This window comes from Vicugna pacos, chromosome 13 (assembly GCF_048564905.1).
Source record: "Vicugna pacos chromosome 13, VicPac4, whole genome shotgun sequence".
Classification (NCBI taxonomy): domain Eukaryota; kingdom Metazoa; phylum Chordata; class Mammalia; order Artiodactyla; family Camelidae; genus Vicugna; species Vicugna pacos.
In genome coordinates, this window is record NC_132999.1 from 16,844,888 (window position 1) to 16,868,877 (window position 23,990).

The following is a 23,990-nucleotide window of genomic DNA, read 5'->3' on the forward strand; positions in this document are numbered from 1 at the left end:
AAGGGGCCACTCAAGAAATAGCACAGCAGACAGACAAGCCTCTCTTGGTAATATATGTACCCAGACATTTCAGATGAAAAAACAAAGGCTGAGGACAAAACCAGATAATGTAGTGTGAGCCATTTGTATCTGACACATTTTTATTTGATCTGTCTAAACATCATAATACATTTCATTAATCTCCTCTTTTGTCCAATCTGGGTGAGCCCTGGAAGACGTAGATAACTAAGATGTGCAGACAGTAATATACATAGTATAACTCTTCTTTAAATATGTTGGTTACTGACAGAGCTTCCAGGAAGATATTTTCATATAGAAACTCTATTCTCTCCTTGGTTAAAAATATTTGTTAAAAGCAAATTGCTAGCAGATGGAAGCCCTCAAGACCTTCCACAGCAAGAGGAAAGCATTGCTACTGTGCGTAAATGATGCAAAAGGTCCAAAGACTTCAACCTGTTTCCTCCCCTGTGCTGAAAGAAGCAATAGCAGGATGCGTCATTTATGCTCGATTGTGCGTTATGGCACAGAGACGTAATGTTTAAGACGCACGAGTTGAAAAGCTGGGAGAAACACATTCCACTCACCAGAATTGTTAAACAGTTTATGAAACAACACTTTGAGAGAGGCTGATCCCTGGCCAACAATATCCGTGGCTGCCTTAATCTCTAGATCCGTCTCCACGCGTCTTTTTGTCTGGAGCTTATTGAAAAACCTCAATTTCCTCTCAGAGGGAGAACCGATTAGGAGTCAGCTCTCTTGGACTCTGAATCATGTCCGCCTAAGCCAGGGAGAACAAACAGATTTTCATCTAAAGGGCCAACTCTGATCAATAACGGACTCTGCATCTACATCCAGCCGACAGCCAAGAGTAATGTCTGTGTAGGCACGGGAGGGGCGGGCGCGGGCTGTTCTCTGTCTTATTCACCTCTGTGCTCCCAGGGCCTCGAACAGTGCCAGGCTCACAGTAGTCACTCAGTCAAAATGTGTGAATGAAGAAGTGGATGAACTAATTAATCTATCACCTCCGGCTCATATCTTTGAAAAGGTACAGGGTTGCAGAAATCACACTAAACCAAGGCTACCAACTACCTGGTTAAGTCTCCTCACCGCTGAGTCCCAAGTTCTCTCTCTGTAAAATGAATACAGCAACATCCACCCCGATTGATCAGCAGTTGAAATAATGCACTGAAACACCCCAGCATCAGACATTTTTCCCGAGCTGAATCCATCAATTTGCCATTTTCTCATCAGCGTTTCAGAACGAACCTGCCTCTTTCAGCCTGTCTGAACTCAGGACCTCCTAGAGATATACATGATTATCTTTCAGGCACAGCCCCCCATGCCCCAGGAAACCAGCCTCAGAAGGATGGAGAAGGACTAACAAGCAGAATATCACAAAAGGGGATTTCAGTGAATAGACACATCGGTGATGAAATTGTTAACTCCTGCACAAAATTACATGGTGAACTTTACAATAACATAATAAAAGAAGAACATGAAAAATCTAAGTGCTACACAGTGACATTTAGATACAAGAGAAGAGGTTTCCAGAGGTATCTCCTTGACAACCAAAGGCAAAATGGAGGGAGCTTAACCTTCTCTAGCCTGTTTCTGTCAAAACAAACTATCACATCATTACATCTGTTCTAGGTGGGGGGCCTCTTTGTGTTCCACAAAAAAAAAAATCATATTTATTCATTAGAGTAGATTTCCTACTCTGCTTCAGTGATTCAGAAATGAAAATCGCAGGGACGTTAGGGAATCACATTCAAACTTTTTAGGGCAGCAGGCCAGCTCCTTGATGATCATGCCCCATCTATCTCCCATTCTCTCTCCTCTGCTCAGATCTTTCCAAAGACTTTCCGTCTCCTTAGAATAAAAACTCTGAACCCTTACAACATGGTCAAGACCTGCAGGGTCTGGCTCAGTGCTCCTCCCCACATGCATGTGCTGCTGGATTGTCCCATTGTCCCCCATCTACTCTGCTGTCGACTGGCGATACCTTAAACAGTGATCCCCCCTCTGCACGTTTGCATGTGCTGGGTCCTCCCCAGTACACTTTCCTCCTAGAGATTCACAGAAATCTCTCCCTCCCTATTGACATGTCATCTTATCAAAGAGGACTCCCCTGGCCATTCTACTTGAATTTGCAACACGCACCTCATCATTCTTGGTTCTCTAACCCTTTTAACGTTTTTCTTCGTTGCACTTATACCATCTGACATCTTTTCATATGTGCGTGTGTGTGTGTGTATATATTTGTTTACTTGCTTTGGGTTTAAGCCCTCTTATCAGAAGGTAAGCAAGCCCTTGAAGGCAGGCGCTTCACTTTGATTCCACAGCTACATCCCCATTGCCTAGAGTGGTACCCAGTGTGCACTCAATGAAAACGCATTGAATGAAGGAATAAAGCCCTCCACCGAGCCTGCTCTCCTATCGCATTCATCCACTCTCCCTTCCTCACACACATTGCGTGTCACCTCTCCAAGCCCTCGCACACGGTTGCCCCTCCACTGAGAATACCTTCTCCCCTGTTCATGGCTCCCAGGGGGGATTCTGTCTACCACATATGAGTGAAACTGACTGGGATGAAAGGACCGGAGATGGGAGAGGAGGAGCTTACGAGAAAAAGGTTGCAGCAGGAAAGAATGGTGATACGAACCCCGGGGAGAATTGGAGGAAGAATTTACTTTAGAGAAGGAGAAGGGAGTGGGGGCAGACACTTAGCAAGCATCCTCCCCAGCCTCAGCCTCGTGTTTCAGAAATGCATTTAAGTGTCTGCTTTGTTGCCAGCATCAAGAATGTATCCTCTCACCTGTCCTCTCTTCCCACCTTTCCATCGACCAGGACCTTTCTTATCCCTTCAGGATCAATTTAGATGCTCACCCAGAGGCTCCCCTCCCCACCCCTCAGAGTTCATGTAACCCTGAAAGCTTGGTGAGGTCCTCTGTCCAGCATTAGAGAAATCTTTCTTTTTATACTTTTTTTTCTCCAACTAGATAGTAAACTCGTTGGAAAGCAAAGATGTATAGACTGTTGAGATGTCTGAATCCTGACTCCAACACTTGGTACTGTATTTCATTGAATTAAAGCTGATGTAAGTCATAGTGTTATTTTATATACCAATAAAAACAGAAACTACTGCCAATTAACTATAAAATATCATCAATTGTAAAGTGCATCCTGATGGCAGAGATTTGAGGACTTGAAAAGTGTGCATCATAAGAATTAGTGAGATCTGGAAGCTGTGTAGCCTTAGACAAGAGGTTAAACTTCTTTGAACTTCAGGCTTTCCATTTGGGAAATGAAAACCATGCTTTTTCATTTATTCAACAAATATTGGTGCTTAAATGTTACAATTTTTTAGTTGAAAGGAACAGGAACTGGCTCTGTTTAACTTAAGCAAAAGGAGATTTACTTAAGGAAGGGTATTGGGAGCTCAGAGAATTAAAGAGAGGCTGAAGAAGCAGGACCCAGAGGAGCAGGAGGCCTAGGAAACAGAAACCATGGCAACAGTCTCCCACCAGGAGGGGTCTGGTTAGGACAGAGATGCGGGGACTTAACGCTTTCTCTTGTTGCTGGGTAAATTCAGGAGCCTCTGATGGATGGAGCCTGCCCCCTGGTGTAGGGGTCCTGGCCAACATCTGCCCCTTTTGGCTTCCAAAGTAGGAGACAAGCACCTGAATTTGCCATCCGACCCAGGCTCCCCACGACAGGAGAGAGAGAATTCCCCAAAGTGCTTTGGGACTTACTAGGAAGGCAAGAAAGGAGGAATGGATACTATGTGGCAAGACAAAAATGAAAAGTGAGTTCCTAATATGTGCCAGCTTTCATAGAGGTTACTATCCAGTGAAAGAGGCAGACATTACCATATATATATATTTTTTTTTTCAATGAAGAAGAGACTGCTGTGAGAGAGAATAACTGGGGAGACCTACTGCTTGGCTAAATCTGATGGCCCATTCTCTAGTCCTCATTTTACATGAACTGTCAGTAGCTTTTGACTCAGTTGATTACTCCCTCTCTGTGAAACATTTTCTTCATTTGGCTTCCAGAAGATCATGTCCTCATAGTTTTCTTTCTCCTTCACTACCTATTCCTTCTCTTTTGCTAGATCCTTCAACTCCCCAACCCTTAAATGTTGGCGGGCCCCATGGTTCAGTCTTCAGACCCCCTACTCTGTCTACACTCACTCCCTTGGTGAGTCCTCCTAATCTCAAAGTTTTAAATAAAATCTGAACACTGAAGACTGGTAAATGTATTTCTCCATCCAGAATCTCTACATTGAACCCCAGACTCATGTATCCAACTGATATCTCAATATCTCCATTGAGATGTTTAGTCACAGGTTCAAATTTATCTTGTCTCAATCTAATTCCCCATCTTCCCTCTGCCAAACCGGATCCACAGTCTTCCCCATTTAAGGCAATGAAAACTCCATCCTCCCACAAACCTTGGCAACACCTTGGATGCCTCTCTTCCTCTCATACCCTACAGCTAATCCATTGGCAAATCCTGTTGGCTCCAGATCTGACCACTTCCACCACCACCACGCTGGTCCAAGCCAACCTCATCTCTCCCGGGCTGCTTAACAGCCCCCTAATTGGTCAACCTGTTTCTGCTCTTGCCCTCAGCATTCTTATATAAGCACAATGCCTCTAGGAATCCTTTAAAAATCTAGCTTGGACATTGTACCCCTTCTCAAGATCTTGTGACAGCCTCATACCATCCTCCTTTCAACTTCTCCAAACCTTACTCCTGGCTCTGTCTCATTTATTTGCTCTAGCAGGATTTCCTCCTCCAAGTTTTGCAAATGCTCTTGCCTCCTCCCAGAATGTTCTTTCTTCTAGGCTTACCTCCCTCACCTTTTCAGGTTTTTAACAAAACATCATCTTTCCAGTGAGGCATGCTCTCACTACCGTATTTAAAATTGCAACACCAGCACCCTCAAATACACACCCACACATCCTCCCCTACCCAGTTCCCCATTTTATCCTCAATGCCACTCATCACTCTCTGGCATATTGTGTATTTTATCTGTGTGTGTGTGCTCCCCACCAGAATGTAAACAGTGTAAGGGCAGGGCTTCATTTACTTCTTACAGCATTGCCTGGCACACAGTCCACTCGCCATAAATATTTGTTGAATGAATCAAGTTGCCTAATCTTCCTGAATATCAGTTGAATAAACGTGGCAAATAACCCATGCCTACAGTGTAAGATTCACGTAAGAGGCCAGTGAAAAACTATGCCTTCTAAACTGAGCTGCCCTGTAAAAACGTAAGGAAGTATGAGAACCTGAGTTCCACGTGGCCACACTTCTGCCCTCGGCTCATTTGGCAGTCTTTTACATGGACTGGAAACATAAAAATTGGTTTTGCTGCCTGCAATACATGTTAAAAGCCAAAAATGTATTTTCCTTCCCTCTATGACAAAGGTGTATTTCCTAACCTCTTCTCACTACACCCTCATTACCCCTCTCAAAAAACCCACATGAAATAAAAAGAAGCTGAAAAACACCTAATAAGCAATGTTACCGGATAATAACAGTAATAATTGGTAGCATTTCTTAAAACATGTTTTTAAAGCACGTACATATTTTAGGCTTTTATAAGGGAAAATGAAGCATCTGGAAGGCTGAGCTGGTAGGGAAGGAGGAAAATAAATACAGTGGGGGAGCCGGCTGACCCCTGCAGCTGAACCACAGGCACTGGCATCGAGCTGACTTCCTCTCAAGACAAATCGGAGCTGCATTCCTACTGCGTCAGCCTCCAAACAAAACGGGCGCTTGGACCTATCCCACCTGGCAGGCTGGGAATATATAATTATAAGTCCGCTGATAGCAATTGTACGTGTTTCAGTAGATTAGGAAAAGCAACTAAACAGAGAGTAATTGAATTCAATGCAGCGTGTTAGGAAGGGGCTGATTTTCTGGCATTTGTGTTCCATTCAGGCGCTTCCTCCCTCTCCATCTTCATGGCTCGCCTGTCCAATCAGACAAGTCAATTACAGAAGGACTCCATCTTTCTGTAAATGCAGTGGGGAGGAAGGATTATCAAAGAGGAGCACCTGCCATGAGGCAGCACTTAGGAGGACCTGGAAGGGAGTCTGCCATCTTGCTGTGACTCATGTGCTTCCCTTGTGAGGTCATGCCTGGAAGGCTGCCCACGACTTAGGCTGGCAAAGGGTAAAGCCTTGGGGGAGGGAGAGTGGGGATAAGGGTCATGGTGGGGACACTATGATAATAAGAGCTACATTTATTCATGGTATGCTTCCTGCATACCAGGACTGTGCTTGGCACCTTATAGACATGCACCATCTAATTCTATACGCGCCATAAGCCAGTGAGGTTGGTACTAGCATGTTCACCATTCTATAGGTGAAGAAGGAGGCTCGGAAAGGTGATAGGAAGCTCCCAATGTTACTCATGAGCAGTTAGGATTAAGGGGCTTCTCATGATATGAAGCACCTGGTCCCAGTTAGCGCAGACACACTCGCACATGCGCACACACACATTCACACACACACACACACGCACACGCGCGCGCTCACACACACACACACACACACACATACACAAGCCTTTGTCTCCTTGTAAAAGGCCTTGGAAGGATCTTGCTCATAAAAATGCCACTGCCTGTGCATGTTACTATAAGTTGGCGAGCTGGGCTCCACTTCCAACAATTTTGACTAGACCCTGGCTGTGTGCCCCCCAAGAATCTACCTTGATGTAGTGGTGAAGGTATGGTTTCTAAATCTGGGTTTTTATAAAGAAATATTGCCATCTGGTGGACACCTGCCCACACTTTTTAAAAATCTCCATATAAAATCTCAAAAGCAAGGGGAAGGGTGACGATGTATTTTGAACTCGAGTTGTTCTCTTTTAGTCTCAACTCTTTTAGACTCGGGTATAGGTTTCTCATATGTGCTGTGCTATTAGGCAGGCTTATTCTTTTTGTAGACACATGTCAGTCTTCAGAATTCACATTCATCTAAAAGCAGCATGACCACCATCCCCCCCGCATGCAAATCACGTCCTCCTCTTGTTTTCACCATCTTATGAAGTTGCTCCCATCAACCTGGGGATTGTTTCTGACACCTCCTTCCTCTTCACCTGTGCTCCCTGCCACACAACATAATCCCTCACTGTGTTTTATCAATCCTATCTCCAAAATACACTTCAAACTTCCTCCTTCTCTCTCCATACCCTTGGTCACAATGCTGATTCAAGCCACCATCTCTTGCCTGAACTCTGTAGTAGCCTCCTAACTGATTTTCCTCTTGCCTAGTTCCTGCCTACATTGCTGAGCTCACTTCACATCACTCTTCCCCAGCTGCTCTGCAGCCCAGCCACGCTTGCCTGCTTTGGGATTTCTCCTGCATCCCCAGCTCTTTCCCTTGCCTCAGGACCTGCCACAGGCGGTTCTCCCAGGCTTAGTTGCTCTCGACCCATTCATTTTTCAGCTACACATTGGAAATACTTGAGTCACAATGTAAATTGTCTCCAGTATTTTTTTTTTGTGACATCTTGTTTTTTTTCTTTTAGGGCACATCATTTTTGTAATTATACATTTCTGTATTTGTTTTTTTTTTAATTTGTGTCCAATTCCTCACCTACCTTGTGAATATAAGTTCCACGCGGAAAAGAGCCATTTCTGCTAATCTTTGTATCTCTGATGCCTAGCACAGAGCTTTATGCATAGGAGATTAGAAAAGAGAGAGAAAGATTGAAAGTTTATTATGACCAATATTACTACCATTATTAATATAAATACCCCACTTTCCTTTAGCATATGTTTTATTAAAACTGCTGTTGTCACTTCATCTGAGAGGATATACAGACGATGCTATGAACTGAATATTTTTGTCCTTCCAAAATGTTTACATTAAATCCTAACACCCAGTGGGATGGTATTAGGAGGTGGGCCTTTAGAAGGTAATTAGGTCATGGGATGGAGCTCCTATGTTATGATTAGTGCTCTTGTAGGAAGAGGAAGAGAGCTGGTCCTTTCTTTCTCTGTCATTTGAGGATACAAAGAGAAAATGACTATCTGTAAACCAGGAAGAGAGACTTTACTGAGAACCAACCTTGCTGGCAACCTGATCTCAGACTTTCCGTCTCCAGGACCGTGAGAAATAAACGTTTGTTGTTTAAGCCACCCCATCCATGTTACTCTGGCATAGCAGCCTGGACTAAGACAAATGGCAAATAAGCACATGAAAAGATGTTCGACATTATTAGGCGTCAGTAATCCCTCTCCCCATATCTACTCATGTCTTTTTAATTGTATTATTCTTCACAGTTGTACCAAATTACATGTCCTTGTCAGCCACTCCTGTCCAATCTATTCTGTGATTCCTGTTTTATCCATAACCAAAGGGTCCGCTGAAGTGTTTTACAAACAAGAGCCGTTCTTTCCTCCAATATTGTGTCAACAAACCTCCTAGAACAATGTTTTCCATTTGAGGGGCCCGACCCATTAGTGGGTCAAGAAACCCATTGAGTGGGTTGCAACTAATACTAATATAAAGGCTAAAATAGAAGAAACTAGCTATAGGAGATGTTTAAAATAGTGGCATTTTTATCTCCACTACGCAGAACCATTGAGAAGAGAACCTGTTTTTTTCCTTCTCCCCACATTCCCACCTCAACCCACAGAAAAGAGGTTTTTTCCCCAGTTTCCCACCCACATGTCCAGCCCCTCCCCAGGCCATGTCACAGTTGCCTCAAGGAAGCTGGCGAGCGCCAGTGTAAAAGGGCGGAGCCTAAGTCACCAGGGGACACTTCTTAATGGCTGCCCGGCCCGTGAGCAGCACCCTCGTCTGCTTCATGTGCCATTGCACAGAGGCAGCCATGCCCTGGGCACCGCCGCCGCTTGGAGGCAGGCCGAGCCATGCGTGTGCTCTCTGCCCGGCGTTTCGGTCTGCACCGTGAGCCTCTCTCTCCTGCACAGCGGGTTAGGTGAGCGGATGAGGACCTGCTGCACAGGTCTCGCCCTCCTAGACTCAGCCAGTCTCCACCTGAGGGAGCAGGAAACCCCACGGTGGCTTCTAGACCCAACCCTGCCGCACAGCCAACCAGACATCCCTGCTCTTTTATCAGATAGACCTGGTTCCTTGCTTCCTAATTGGCTATTGATGTGGAACTCCCTCAGCAGGGAGCCTTGGGGGTTGGTGGCACTAAAGCACCACTTCAAACTCCCAACAAGGAATATGTGTGACTCTGATAACAAATAAACCAGACTCATGTGACGGATATTTTAAAAACTTCACTCCTTTGCTGTAAGTCTCTAGGCAAGTTTTTAATCTCTCTTAATCTTGCATTTAAAAAATAAGGCGATAGAACCTGGTATCTCGCTCATAGAGAAGCGATAATAATACCTGTCTCATAGGAGAAGAGTAAAATTTCAGAAAATAAGGCGTATAAAGCCCTTAGGACAGTGTCTGGCACATAGTCAAGAGCTTAATAAACGTTAGCTACTAGTTCCCTCCAACTTTTAAAAAAAGACACTATTTGACTTAGTGTTTAATAATAGTAGTTAAAATAGTAACACTCTTATTTTAGATATAACAAGACATATCTGTGATGACCGGGAATTTAGTCTGAAGTATTTTCTCACCGTGAATATCAAAGCAAGGAAAAGACGATGGACAATGGTAGACATTAAAAAAAAAAAAAGGAAACATGATTTGAGGGACAGGAGAGTTAAATGAGTCACGTTCTAAGGGCCAAGAGAAAAAGAGACAGAAAATGAGCCACAATAACAGAGGCCTGGAAACACTGTGTGATCTTACTCTAAATTCAAGCAATTCAGCTTCACCAAGACAAGACTATCAGAAAATCAGAACCTGGTATTACCACCGTCCAGGGTGGCACTGTTTCTACCTGTCAAGCAAGCAACTTTGTGCCCATATAGAGTTGCTGGTAAGTGATTAAACAAAGCTGATCGAACACAGAATTATCCCTATTCCTTCCCCAAATCCCCACTAAAATAATATTTAATGAAAAACAAAAAGGTATAAGTCACAAGAAGAAGGAAAATGGAGGGAAGACTAAAGCAGACAAGAAACAGAAAGTAGATGAACAAGTGACAAGGCAACTGGCTTGGCAGAACCAGGAAAGCTGAAATCTGAATGTCTGTGAAGGCGGCAGATGCTGGTTCCACCATGAAAAGCCCAGAAAGGCTCAGAATCAGAGGCACTGAGCACTCTTGGAGACAGGGATGTGAAGTGGGGCTGAAAATAGAGGACTGGTTGAAAGTTTTCATAAGGAGCACTTAGACCTCCAAATCCCTCCACTTCCTTTTGCAACCACCTCCCACCCTGACTCTGGCAGCAGACTGGAGAAATATTTCTACCAGAATGTAAGCTCCATGGAGGCAGGATTTTCATCTATTTTGACTCCTGGTTGGTCCTCAACACCTAGAATTATGCCTGGCACAAAGTGCTAAGAGGTTCTGGATAAATATTGAATGAATGAATAAATGATCAGGCACCTAGAAAGGATGGATATGAGCCACAGGTGAGTACAGGGTACTCAAAAAACAAGGTCAACTGAAAAATATGGATTTAAAAAGCAAAACAAAAAAACATGATGAGATTTCCAGGCTCCTAGAATGATGGCAGCCAGGCTTAAACCTTCCCTGTGTCCAACTGCAGTGTCTGATCCTTTCTGGTGTATCTGGCTAGCCCAAGAAAAGAGACCTACAGAAGCCAATAGGGGTCTGAAGGCAGACAAAAGAGCCAGATCTCTACCACTTCACCGACTCCCCACACTCGGCAGGCCCTGCACACACAGAGACGTTCCAACCAGAATCAGCCAAGGATCGGTAGACATTTGAAGAAGGCTGCCAACATGAAAGACACAGATTTTAAAAAAGAAACAGAAATTTTTTAGAAGGTAGAAGAAACTCAAAAGAAACAACAGATTCAATAAAAATAACAGAAAAAAACTCAAAAAAAATCATTAATACTCTCAAAGATACGAGAAAACATTGCATCCATATAACCAAAACATTTATTATTTAAAAAATAAAGTGTATATGCGGGAAGAGGGGTGAGAAAGAAGACATTCAGAGAATAAAAGGTTTTTTTTTTTTAATGCCAAGAAGACAAAAACAACTGTCAGTAACAATAGGCATCATCAGAATGTGTATTTCTTAGAGGGGAAATTTATAACAGGTGAGGTACTTTTGGAGAAAATACGGCCCAGCATAACATTTAATTGGAAAATGTATTATTATCCACATGTAGTGCTATTCATACATAGAAGTATACAATACCATTAATATAATACAACACCAAAATATGTGTACAAAAAATAACAATATATATTTTATAAGGACACATACAAATAAAGAGATTCACAACAGAATGAGAATGTTTGTCTGTGAATATGAAGGGAATAGGAGGAGGAATAGGGTAGAAAGGGTATAAATGAAAATTCAGTCAATCAGTCAACTAAGAGAAGCCCTTGAACAGATAAACAAGAATCGAGAAACACGATTAGCTGAAGCTTCTGCACCTGAGTTAAAAGAGAGTGTCACAATTCTCTTGGAAATGACAGAAACCCAATGTATACCAGCATAAACAAATGAAAAGGAATGCGCTGGCTCACTGAAACACCCAGGGCTGAGTCTGCTTCAGGCCGAGTTAGTGTCTGCAATTTTCAGTTCTCCTTTACCAAAGCTTAGCCACCAAAACATTTTATTCTGTTCATGAGCTTGTATGTTAGGAATTCAGGAAAGGCTCAACTAGACAGTTCATTTCTTTTTTTTAAAATATTTTTTAAATTGAAGTATGGTCAGTTACAATGTGTCAATTTCTGGCATAATCAGTCATGCATATATATACATATATTCATTTCTAATCCACTTGGTGTCAGGTGGTATCTGGCCAGGGCCAGAAGTTCCTGTTGTACAATAGCTTCTTCATTCACATGTCCAGTGCATTGTTGATCCTTGTCCCCACTCCTACACACACACACACACACACACACACACACACAGAGCACACAACACAGTGTGCTGGAGCTTGGTTTTTACTCAATTACTCTTTCTGTATACTTATAGTAAATAACTAGCACATCTAAAGTTCCTTATTTCCATCATCTCTTCGGTAATTCTGCCTGTTAACATGCACTGATGGAGCCTTGGGAAATAGTCATGGCCTTGCAGTTATTGTTGTGGGTCCACAGTTTCATCTCTGGGGCTAACAGGCTTCATGGAGTAGAACTAAATATATGAAAATCTTCGCTGAGAGCAGACCCACATTCTTCTGAAATCAGAAGGCCTGTAGGCAAAGTTCAGTGCATTTAAATTATAATGTGTGGTACAAATGTGATGGCTTATTAACAGTCGTGGGCTGAATACTGTCTCTGCATAGAAAAGCTCCCTTCTTTTCAATTGTTGCTCACTGTAAGTTGTTTTCTTATACTGAAGCCATTGAAGGTTTGGGGATTTGGGTTTTTTGTTTGTTTGTTTGTTTGTTTGTATTGGCAGAGGAGAGGCATATGACTAGAGATGCCTTCTAGAAGGAGTAATCTGGCCTCATGTTGGGTACATTAGGAGAGAGACTAGATCTGTGATCTCTAAACATTTTATATTATGTACTTCAACAGTTAAGACCTTGAGTATGCAGCCCAATATATGTATTTTTATTCTATATTTTATACCTAAACAGCTGTCCTAACAAAAAGAAAAACCACAAAATAAGTGTAGGTATAACTTCTAATATTTTAATACTGCCTCCAGCGGACTGTTTTGAAGACAACTCAGAAGGACCATTGGAGAGGCTTTTGCAATTATCAAGTGAAATGTTGAAGAAAATTACTCACTTGTCAAGCTCATCGTCAGGACACTAACTAATTAAGGATGTTGGTAAAGATAGTTCCCTAACCTTTCTCTTTTAGAAAGGAGGAATAAGCATGCTATTATGGGCTAGGGGTGCTGAATCACTAGCCCTAGAGGGTATCACTAATCACAGTGATACAATCCCAAGAAAAGAGGTCAGGGTGGCAGCTCCATTATGAGACATAATTTATATTTGTAAAAAGCTTAAAGCCAATCAGATTAAGAGGCAGGGTCAAAGGCAAGATTCACTATGATGGCCAGGTTCCTGAATTCCAAGCAGATTCCAAAAATGTCACCTAATCTACCAAGAGCTGGAGTGAAGTCACCAGCATTGCACTCCACAGTGCCGTCAAGTTGCAAATGACTAGCATTTTACATATGTCCTTCTAGTCTTGCAATAAGAGCCTCTGCTCTCAGCAAAACTTGTTCAGTTTCAGTGTTTGGCAAAGTCCTCATGATCTGGCCTTGTCTCACTTTCATTCATTCATTCAATATTTAATGAACACTAGTATGCATCAGGTAATGTTATGATAGCTGAGGATACACCAGTAAACCAAACAGACATAGTACGTACTCTCATATAGCTTGCAGTCTGATGAAGGAGACAGACAATAAAAAAAAATAAGTGTACAAAATAATATTAGATGATGATAAGTGGAAAAGCAGAATAGTGCACGGTTTATTTAGAGTGATTGGGAGACTGCTGCTTACAGTCTCCATGGAGTAAAGGAACTGGTTTTCTCCTCCTACCTGAAATATCCTAAATACAAACAAAATATCTGAAACAACAGTTTGTAAAACACATTACATCAGGGGACAAAAGGAGAGTGATCCCAGAGAGATGGAAAACAAACGGAGTCTTACAAGTCCCCTTGCTTACGGCTTTGAAGGCATTTTCAAGGCACAGCAGGGGCGGGGAGTTCAGGAAGAGGTGGTGGGCTTCTTGAGTTGAGAAGATGGGGATGTGAGCTCAGGGAGATGAAGGCAACTAGGATTCACAAGACAGAGCATCCGACAGAAGAGAGCTGAACAGAAAGAGAACCCAGAGACTAGAAGAAAGTCCCCCTTGAGTGTGATGTTGGGTACCATGAGTGATGGTGAACTTGTGTAGGTAAAGCAGCCACCCAAGGCCAGGCGAAGAACCAGTTGTGAGGATGAAAGGAGGAGTGCCTGATACTGGCACAGGACTGGGAATGTTGTCTGTTCCCACCAGCCAGACTGGAAAACCTCAGGATTTATGGATCATTGGGTAGACACACAGGTCTTGCTTCAATAGGGGGGAAAATGAGCCCTAAAGTGATAACTGCTCAAATCCTGCCAGATTAATCTTAAAAGCAAGACCTAAAAGGATAAATTTGGTTCCAAGTAACTTAACTATATTCCAGAACAAAGATCAAGGCTATTTATAGCAATACAAAAATATCCAGCACAATTCATGAGAGACCTCTGGAAGCAGATCCACGCCCAAATTGGTACTAGGACCATATGTGACTAATAAACATAAAGAAAGACACTCGACCTTCCTGGTAAAATGGGAAATAGGAAAGAAAACAGCAACAAGACACCTGGGGAGTGTTTAAACGGGAGAAGAACGTGGTCAGAACCCTCTTTAAAGCATCTTTATTATATTCAGAATTTTAATGTGATATGTAATTCACAGGATAGTCTCAAGACAGAATTAGTCCCTATTTTTATTTTGAGAAATACCGAGATAATTGAATAATACCAACAACAATGGCAGGATTTTGTTGTTATTATTCAATTATCTCAGTATTTCTAGAGTTATACTAGAATACTAGAAAAAATAGCATTTTAATCACATTTTTCTGAGATTCCCCCATACTCTGAAAAAAAATCTTAGATATTTTGAGAACCATGCAGTGTAAATTGGAGTCACAGAGGTTGCAGGCTGGGTATTTTCCATTCTCACCAGAATATAAAGCTAAATGAAATTAACAGGTCTGTTATCAGAGTGCCAGAGAAAATACTTTCCATTCCCATCACAGTTTAGCTCACGGACCCACATAGTTGACTGCGTCTGAGTCAAAACCCAGTAGCACAGGCTCAAGATGGACCGATGATCTAATCATCTAACAGGCTGCTTCTCTTTTTAATACTGCAAAGGCCTTATATTTCCTTCAGGGAGGGTCAGGGGTGAGTGATTGATAAAGAGAATGTTTCTGTTGAGCCATTTAATTACTTAGCATCTGAGTACATTCCACACTGGGGTCAACATCCAGCTCTTCTGGCCAAATTCTGGAAATGAGCAAGGGCCTGGCATGGCCAGACGGGCATTAACTACTCTTGCTTGTGTGGTTTCTGTAAGTGAGAGTGTTGATGCTGGGTACCACTGATGGTGAAGGAGAAAAATCCTAAACCTCCTCTGTGTACTGGAGGCCAGATGGCTTGCACAGGAAGGGAAGCTTTAAGGAAAACTGGAGGAGGGAGTGACGGAGGAGTGAGGGAAGAGAGAGGGGATTTGCTCCATGCAATTCCCAGCCTTGGAGCTTGGTACTCCCCTATCCTCCACAACTCCTCCGGCTGTTTCTCCTTCAAGTCTGGGTGGATTCTTTGGGAGCTCATCCCTCCTCCCCCAGGATAATTTTTTGTCCAGAACTTCCTCAATCATTTCATCTTGGAGAGAACCAGCCAGCAGGAGACAGGGACCTCAGTCCTCCACCTAGCCCTCTCTCAAGCAGAACATCTAAGGGCAAAATGGACAACTTGTTGGTTACCCTATCTCATTGGAAGAACAAGAAGGAAGAGCAGGGGGAACAGAAAGAGAAAAAAGGGAGCAGGAGAAAAAGAAAAAGGAAAGGGAAAAAGAAGGAAGATACACAGACTTTACCCAAATACTGGTGTCGTCTCTTTGTTGTTATTCTAATCACTACTTAAAACTGGGAGGTACTTTAAAATACACAGACCATGTTTGTCTGTTTTAAAGAAATTCAGATACATTAAAATCTGAAGAGTTAGTAAAATCTAGGCTGCAATTTGCCATGCTGGAAAAGTTGCCTAGTCTAATTGTCCACATGAGAGGTTGCCACACTTTTTCTCTAAAGAGGCAGATACATATTTTAGGCTTTGCCACCCACAAGGTTTCTGTCATTGTAAAGTAAAAGCAGTCAAAGACAATGGACAAATGAATGAGTGGGATAGTGTTCTAATAAAACTTTATTTACAAAACCAGATGCCCGATAGTCTGGACCTCTGGCCATAGTCTGCCAACCCCTGGTTGATACCTGGTTGACAAAAATGCCTTTTTTCTTTTTATAATATGAAAAAAGATCTATTGATAGAATAAGAAAAAATTATTCAAAGAAAACCTGTATTTTCACGGTAAAAAAAAAATTCATGCGATATGAAAAAGTATAGGTTACCCAAAACCCTACCACCCTGAGAAAAATCACTGTTAACATTTTGCCAAACATATACTCACACAAACATTTGTGCTTCTGTGCGTATGGTTTTTTTTATACATGAGTAGGAAATTCTATGCACGGTCTTCTATAACTTGCTTTCTATGCTCAAAAATATTCAGGCATTTTTTTTAAATGTCAATATATTTAGATCTACCTCTTTTCACAGGGTGCTTAAGATGGAGGTACCCTGTGTCCCCTGGTGGGCATTTGGGTTGCTTCCCTTGATAGCTTCTACATCTCTGCTTCCTGATTGACCACTCGTTGAACCCCTCCAGTGATGGGAAATTTGCTAATTCTTGAGCCCACACATTTGACCTCTAAACAACAGTGTCTGGGGACTTCTGCTCTCTAGAGCTGGAGAGCCTAGCTCTGTAATAAGCCAGAAAGCGCATTTTGAGTTAGTTGTAATCAACGAATTTGACTTAGTGCCTCAGTTTTGGGCCACTCCCACCCAGGCCTCTGAAGGCTTCCACCCATTTGAGGATGGAACAGCATTGAATTGACTACTGATCTGAAGTCATAGCTTTGGTCATAGCTCCTGCCTGTGGCGATATGCGTTTCAACAAGTTACTTGGGGATTTCCGAGACTGTGGGTGCTTCTCCCTGAACTAACTTCTCTATGGGAAGATGGCAGCCTCTGACTGAGCAGAAAAACCAGTTTGTGAAACACTTACCCAGGTAACCTATTCAAAAGGAGGTAGCTCTCCGTAACTTTTTAGGGCAGGTTCAGACAACGAGTCTGGCCATGTGCGATAGGATAAGTAAAATCCTTAGGAAGCAACGCTGATATACTAGACAGAGTATTCTGAAGTCTGTGGAGGGCTGATCACCCACAGACTGACTGATTTGACTCATTTTTTTCATCTTTCCCCATCTCCTTCTGACTGAGCCTTTAGTTAGGGTTGATTTTTGGATATTAGGTAGAAATTCACAGAAGTAGGGTTTCACCTCTCAATTGCAATTAAGTGAAAAAAAAATCAGCTGTCCTGAGTTGTTATAAAATCATTTCTCTTGCTTGCTTCATGAGGGATTATACAGCAGAGAAAGCCATCTTTTAAATTTTTTTTAATTTTCATAGACTTGGGACTTCAGAGACCATTGTAAATCCCTTTATTTTAAAGACAAGCAGCAGCCCAGTAAGGTGAAGTGATTGCCCCAAATTCACAGAGATTGTTAGTGGCAAAGCCAGGGTTTAATCTCAAAGGCCTTGTCTCATTATGCATAATATTTTACTTCAGTACACTGCGCTCTTTCATGGACAAGTGATTGATGGACTGATTGATTTGTCTCGAGTGCTACTGGAGGATGGAAAACAGTTGGACCGGAAAATAGAAAGGGAAAGAAAAAAGAGTTTTAAAGAAGGCTGGAGGAAAAAAATCAGAAATTAAATAGCTTTATAGTATAAAGAAGGCAAAATATATTGTCCAAGGGCTCCATGGAAGACCAAGAAGTCAGGCCTGCCTGAGCTGGGCTAAGTATGCCAGTTATGACTGAACATAAGCCCAAGTGAGGTCCTGGAGATACCCCCCCCCCCGCAGTGAATATTGTGGAGCTTCTCCCCCAAACCTCTCCCAGAGCAGGGGGCTGACACACCTATTCTCGAGCTGCTGGGAAGATTGGTTCCTGACCGCTCACAGCTGTGCCCATCACTGGGCGTTGCCCTGAGGGAACTGCTTTGCCCAACGTTACACCTCTTCCCAGGAATGCAGGATATGGAGACACAAAGGCCCAGCACCCAGGACTCAACTTGGTCCATTTTTGAAAAGCCATCCACCTCCGGTCCCCCCTGGACTTCAGGCCCAGTTGTTACTATGTTGATAGGCAGTGTCTTCCTCTGCCCTATCCTGCCAGCCTTGCTTGCTTTTTAAATCACTCACCAATAAGCCTTCTTCATGAGAGGTATGTTTCCAGGTAACTCAATCTAAGATATCACCCAAATTCACAGTTTGTATCATGCAGTGTCAGAATTGGGAAGAAAACCCGGGTTTCCTGCCCCATCACCCTGTTAACCTAAGCCACTCTCAACAGTAATACCTCTTCCTGTGGCTCAAGCTCTTATGTACACCTTGTCATGAAGCATCCTCCTGTAAGGCGGGCCTCCCAGGGTGAGGGATGCTGACCACCAGTGTGTTACACAGGATGACTTTGGCAGTATTTGGATGTGCTGGTTTTTACTTTAATAAGTATTGTCTTAGCTTGAAGTGCCCCAGAAACAGATCCTAAGATGAAAACTCGAGTGAAAAGGACCTATTAGCATCCAGGCCAGCATTGTTGTTGTGCAACCTGTAAAGTCACACACGGCCCCATACTCGGTTTAATATTCTGCGGTTGCCACCTTGAAGTTCCTCATAATTTATAAACATTTTTTAATCTTGCATCAGGCCCTGCAAATCACATAGTTGGTCCTGATTAGTACGTGTTCCTAGGAAGCACTGGTAGGGGAGTGGGACTTAGGACCCAGAGGGGTAAGAAGGACAAGCAAGCATGTGGTATCAGGTCCTGGAGATAATGGAGATCCACCATGAAGCTGTCCCAAGTGAGGGCAAAGGAACCAGAGTATTTATACCACCATGCTCCTTAGTCACTGGTGAAAGGCTGAGGCGGGGGTTGGGGAGCACCAGTTCCCAGGCACTTCCAGCTGTCCTGGGAGCAGGCAAAGTAAATGCTGCAGCTGAGGGTGGTGATCTGACAACAAAATGCTGGGGCCAGGTGCAGGTGGTGGGAATGAAAGCACACCTGGAGCCAGTGTGCACGAAACAGGCGAAGGGTCAGAGGGGAGATGGCGGAGCCCTGATAGCAATTGCTGGCATTTGGCATGTATTTAATGTGATCTAGATTAAGAGACTTGCTTATCAAAGTCATGATTTCACAGGTGAAATTACTAACAGCAAGCATAATATATGTAAGAAAAAGCAAAAGTTAGTTGATCAAAAATATAAATTTAAAAAGCACATAGGAGGTACAGTGATATGAAGATGAAACATGAATGACTGAAGTTTGGACATAGCAAAGCAGAAAGAGCACTGGACCAAGGGTCGTGGGTAAAAGCACAAAGTCTGGGGTCAGGCTCCCTGGATTGATTTCTAGCTCGGACACTTTTGGACAGCGTGGCTTAACATCTCTGTGCCTACCTGCTAGGGCTGTTAGGAGGATTAACAAAGATAATATATGTAAAGAAGCACTTAAAGCAACATCTGCCATGAAAGTGTTAGCACTTATTATTCTTGCCTTGCTCCTAACTAGATCAGTGCATCTCAAACTATCTGTGAGATTTTATTTTCAATCTGTTGCAGGCTGATGCTTTTATCCAACATGATAAATACAAAATGGATAATAAGAAAAATGAAATAAAAGAGACATACAAAATACAAGGTCATATTTTTAGTTATTAAATTCAGCAGGCAGAAAATTACTCAGTCAAATTGCTATATAAGTTTTTACATGCTCACCTTCAAGTTCTATGCTTATCCCATTACAGAAGGATGACAGTTCCCAGACGATCATTGTTCTATGGGCCACACTTTGAGTAGCGCTGAATTAGAAAAGCTTCAATAAGCCACTTAAATTCTTGGTGCATTAGTCTCCAGATGAGATTATGTACCTGAAGGCATTTACTAAACTATAAAGTGCTCCAGAAATGGACTTACTAGAGGGCTTTAAGAGTCAATTCTATAGTCTATGGCCAAAAGATACAAACTCCAGTGTGTGATGGTCTCAGTCCCAGTTGGCATCAGGCTGCTCTGTTTAGAGTGTGTCCTTGGAGCTGTCAGTGTCTGTGAATCAGTCAAGCATTTCCTACTTCTGTACAAAGCAGGGCATAAAGAGCTCCCCTGGCAGGCTGTGGCTTGTACCCCAGCAACCACCACCATCCATACACTGCAAGAACCATGGTCCTGGGGTAAGGCATCCAACCACAGACTTCCTCTAACTGGGCAGCATCCCTTCTGCAGCCTGGTCAAAAGACTTCACAGAGAGTGATACTTGAGCGGGGTCAGGAGGGAAGGAAGAGTGAAGATAATGTCCTCACTGCAATCCTTGACTCCTCGTTTCCCTAGGCCTCACTTCTTTTCCGTTGGTGAAACTCAACACAGAGACATCCTTCGCCAACCCTTTAAGACTTCATTTCAAGTATGGACTCTGTCCACGCTGGTTCTCAGTGACCTACTTTGGCTTCCTTGTCTCTGTTATCTCCACCACGTCAAACAAGAAAGGAGACACCTAGGAATATGCGGGAAGTCTACTGAGTGGTGAGATTTCTGCACATCTATCTTTTTGACTTTCTGGACTCTTCCTGGACTTTTTGGGAGTGAATCCCCTGTCTGATTTATCTTAGTGTTTCCCCAGTCACCTTTAGCACAATGCTTGGTGCATAGCAGGTGCTCAGTGAATGTCTGCTGAATGGGCTGTATGTGTGAATAGTTTGAAGTTTGTGGAAAAAGATGTGGCTTTTCACACTACCCGACGCTGAATCCATCTACAAAAGACTAACCAAATCTAATTAATTCTTTAAACAGAACTCTGCCAGGTACCGGGCATTCGGAAACACAGATCTCATGGCGGAGAGCTGGAGGGGAAGCTCATGATGGGTGGTCGTACTTCAAAGTCAACAACCCTTAGTTCTAGTTCCACTTCTCTGGGAAGCAAAATCTTTCTGTGGCCCCAGGGCCCTTTAAATTTTACTGTGACTGTTTTCTTAAGAAATTCCTGGAGCAAAGCCTAACTTTTGTGTCGGGGTTGGCAACGCGCATATTCTCGGCCTAAGGGACGGCTGGCATAAGGATTGGCGAGGCGTTACATGCGAAGGAAACTTCCAAGGAGGCAGAACAATCCCGTGGAGGGTCGAGAAGCGAGGGGCCCCAAAGCCCTTGAACTTGAGGGCTTCGGTGAATTCGGGGAAGGAAAACTGGGGATGGCCAAGGCAGCCAGACATTTGCGGGACTCAACGCTCCTGACCTCTCCCCTCTGCCCGCCCGCCCAAGACACGACGCGGGTTCGGCGGCCAAACCGGGATACAGCCAGGGCGTCTGGGCAGGAGGGAGGAGGGCCAGGCCGGGAGGAAGGAGTCCGGGGCCGCTGCCGCCCCGCCCGTCGGGCTGTCCGCCCCGCCTACCTCTAACGAGGCGGAGCCGGCGCCCGCCCGGAGGAGCCGGAGGAGGAGGAGAGGTCGGAGCCGTCTCCAGGAGCCCTTAGAGACAGAGTCCCCGGCAGCGGCGGTGGCGGCAGGGGAAGCGCACCGGCAGGCAAGTGAGCACCCAGCGGCGGGCGCAGGTGGCTAGTCTGTCCCCGAGGGGACAAGGGCGCAGCGCGGGGCGTCGACTGGCCAGTTCGGGGGCCGCCTCCGAGTTCCCGGTGCTGGGAAGCGAGATGGAGGGAGGGAACGGAGGAAGGAAGGAAGGAGGGAAGAGTGTCCCGGAGGGCGGGGACTGGTCGGGGCACTGGGCGCCGGAGACCGGGATGGGGGAGGGAGGGCAAAGGACGCCGAGACCCGGAGACTGACGGCGCGCTTGCCCTCGACGGCCAGCGGCCGGAGGGCGCGCGAAGCCTGGGGCCCTGCGGGGTCAGGGCAGGGGACGCTGCCCCCGGGACGAGGGCGGGAGGAGCGGTCTCCCGGCTCGCTGGCTTCTCTTCCTCGCCAGCCCGTGGCCGTGCGCCCCGCTCCGGGTTGGGGCTGGGAGTCTCCGGGGTTCCCAGCTCTTGCTTGCGGCGGTTCCAGGTTTGGGAGGAGGGCCGGCAGCTGGGGGCGACGGGGGCGCCACGCCCCTCTTCCCTACTTTCTTCCGCTCTTTCTGGTGACTCGGCGGCGGGTGCGCAGCCCTGGAACTCGCTCGGCGCTAGGGGTCTGGCGGGGAAATAGCGGGTCACGGAGAGGAGGACCCAGATCACACATCCCGCGAGGGTCCCCCGAGCAGTGAGTGGCCCGGAGACTATTTGCAGATGGCATGAGGAGGTCAAGACTCAGACGTGAGTCTTGCGTGATTTTTTAAAAAGTATTGCCTGGTCACTTACTGCGTGGATCAGAGTGACTTCCTTTAAAAACAAATTATCTTAACTAGGACGTATCAGTTAAAGCTAATTTAAAAAGGCTGTCCCTGAAGTCTCCTGACACTCACTTGTCCCTCGCCTTCTGTTTGTATCTTGTAAACTTGACTACTTAAACCATTCATAACTTTCGAAAAGGAACTCGTGATTCTCGCTAAATCCCTGCTGTGGAGTGAAACTTTTAGACAACTGGAAATCTGAGTGAAGGAACTGCTGAGGCCTGTCATCTTGTGGTCACCCCGGTCCGGCCGGGCGTGGTTGTATACAAACAAGTGCACAGAGAAGGAAATGGCCAAAAACTGGAGAGAAGGGAGGTCCCCTGCGCCCACGTGTCAGGGCACGTTTAATGGCTGCTCTGAGTGGAAACAAACCCGGAATGTATTAGACCCTGTGGAGTTGGACAAACTTCACATGATTAGCTTCCTTCCCATCAGTTGTTTCCTGTCCACACCGCCCCCTCTCCCCCTGCTGTCTTTGCGGACGCTGTTTATATTTCCTGGGGCTGTTGTAGCTTCGTCTGAATAGATTGCCTGTAAGGAGCCTTTTGGACGTTGTCGGAGGCAGGGACTGTGTCTGTGTGTTCTCTACTTTAAAAGCGGAGTTCGGCGTTGTTTTTAAAGTGCCAGTCACCATACTGCACCATTGCTGGTGCCTCTCAGCTCTCTGTAAATTATCACAGGATGGCGGCCCTCACCTAGGAGAACCAGGAAGGCAGGCAGCGCTAGAATGACGGGGTTTGGTTTAACTATTGCCAAAACAGTCACATCCAAGCAGGGAGCTGTTTTGCTTAAAAAAAGAAAAAACCCAAAGTGTATGTGTTAGCAAGCTCTTGTTTCAATAAACACATATATGATTCACACACACATACAATTTCTTAAAGAAATCAAACGTTTTACAGAGACTTCAGTGGTAAAAGAACTTTGGGATCAAATGTTCAGCCCCTCTGCCTTCTCTAACAGTTAACTAGCACCATAAAACCCTGGTTTGAGTCCAAAAAATGCTGAGCAGTCTTACGACTGTTCCTTTAGGCCTTCTAAAAAACATGCAGTCGTGTTTTTACTGTTTTTAACCCAGGTAATTCAATGAGGTATTGAATCTGGACGCATTTAGATTTGTAGAGATACATAAAAATGTGGATTTGTGTTTCGCAAGAGACCAAAAAGATTAATACTATGAAGATTTTCTGTGTAGCAAACTCCAGTCCCATTGGAAAGACTAGCTCTCTAACAATGAGATTTGCGGTGTCCAGCTTATGTTGTCACTTGTTGAAGGATATGGGTGGTTTGTCAAGTTGCTGCATAGTCAAAACATTTGAAGAAATGTCCAGCTAATACCAAATTCTGGTTTTTTATGTTGAAAATTTCTCTCTGAAAGAAAAAAAATTCAAATTTAGAATTATGTTATTTATTGTGTTGGGTTTGTTGGATTTGTATTGGGTGGTTTTTGTTTTTGTTTTTTAAGTTTTATACGTCAGCTTAGACTTAATTTAGGGAGGCAAGTTGTGGAGGTCAGATACATTTTTCTGGGGCCTGATTTGGAAGAGAAGCAGCTTAACAGGTTTGCGGTAGGGGCTTTGGTGTTGGGTAGATGTGGATGGGAATATTAGTTATTTAACCATTTTCAGTCTGCTTTGTAAAATGAGGATGACAGTGGTCTCTGTCTTGGGTGTTTTATGAAAG

At 44.2% G+C, this 23,990-nt stretch overlaps 1 protein-coding gene across 3 annotated transcripts in view; it reads left to right on the plus strand.

Moving 5' to 3' along the window:
• Positions 1-21,361: 21,361 nt before the first annotated feature.
• GNG12 (G protein subunit gamma 12) overlaps positions 21,362-23,990 on the plus strand; it is a 118,406-nt gene continuing 115,777 nt past the window's right edge. The window contains exon 1 of one of the 3 annotated variants that reach the window (XM_031683463.2): positions 21,362-21,512. The gene's annotated coding sequence lies outside the window, so the exon portion shown is untranslated. Of the gene's footprint in view, positions 21,541-23,990 lie in introns of all 3 variants that reach the window. The other 2 variants (XM_031683464.2, XM_031683465.2) reach the window with 2 other exon arrangements.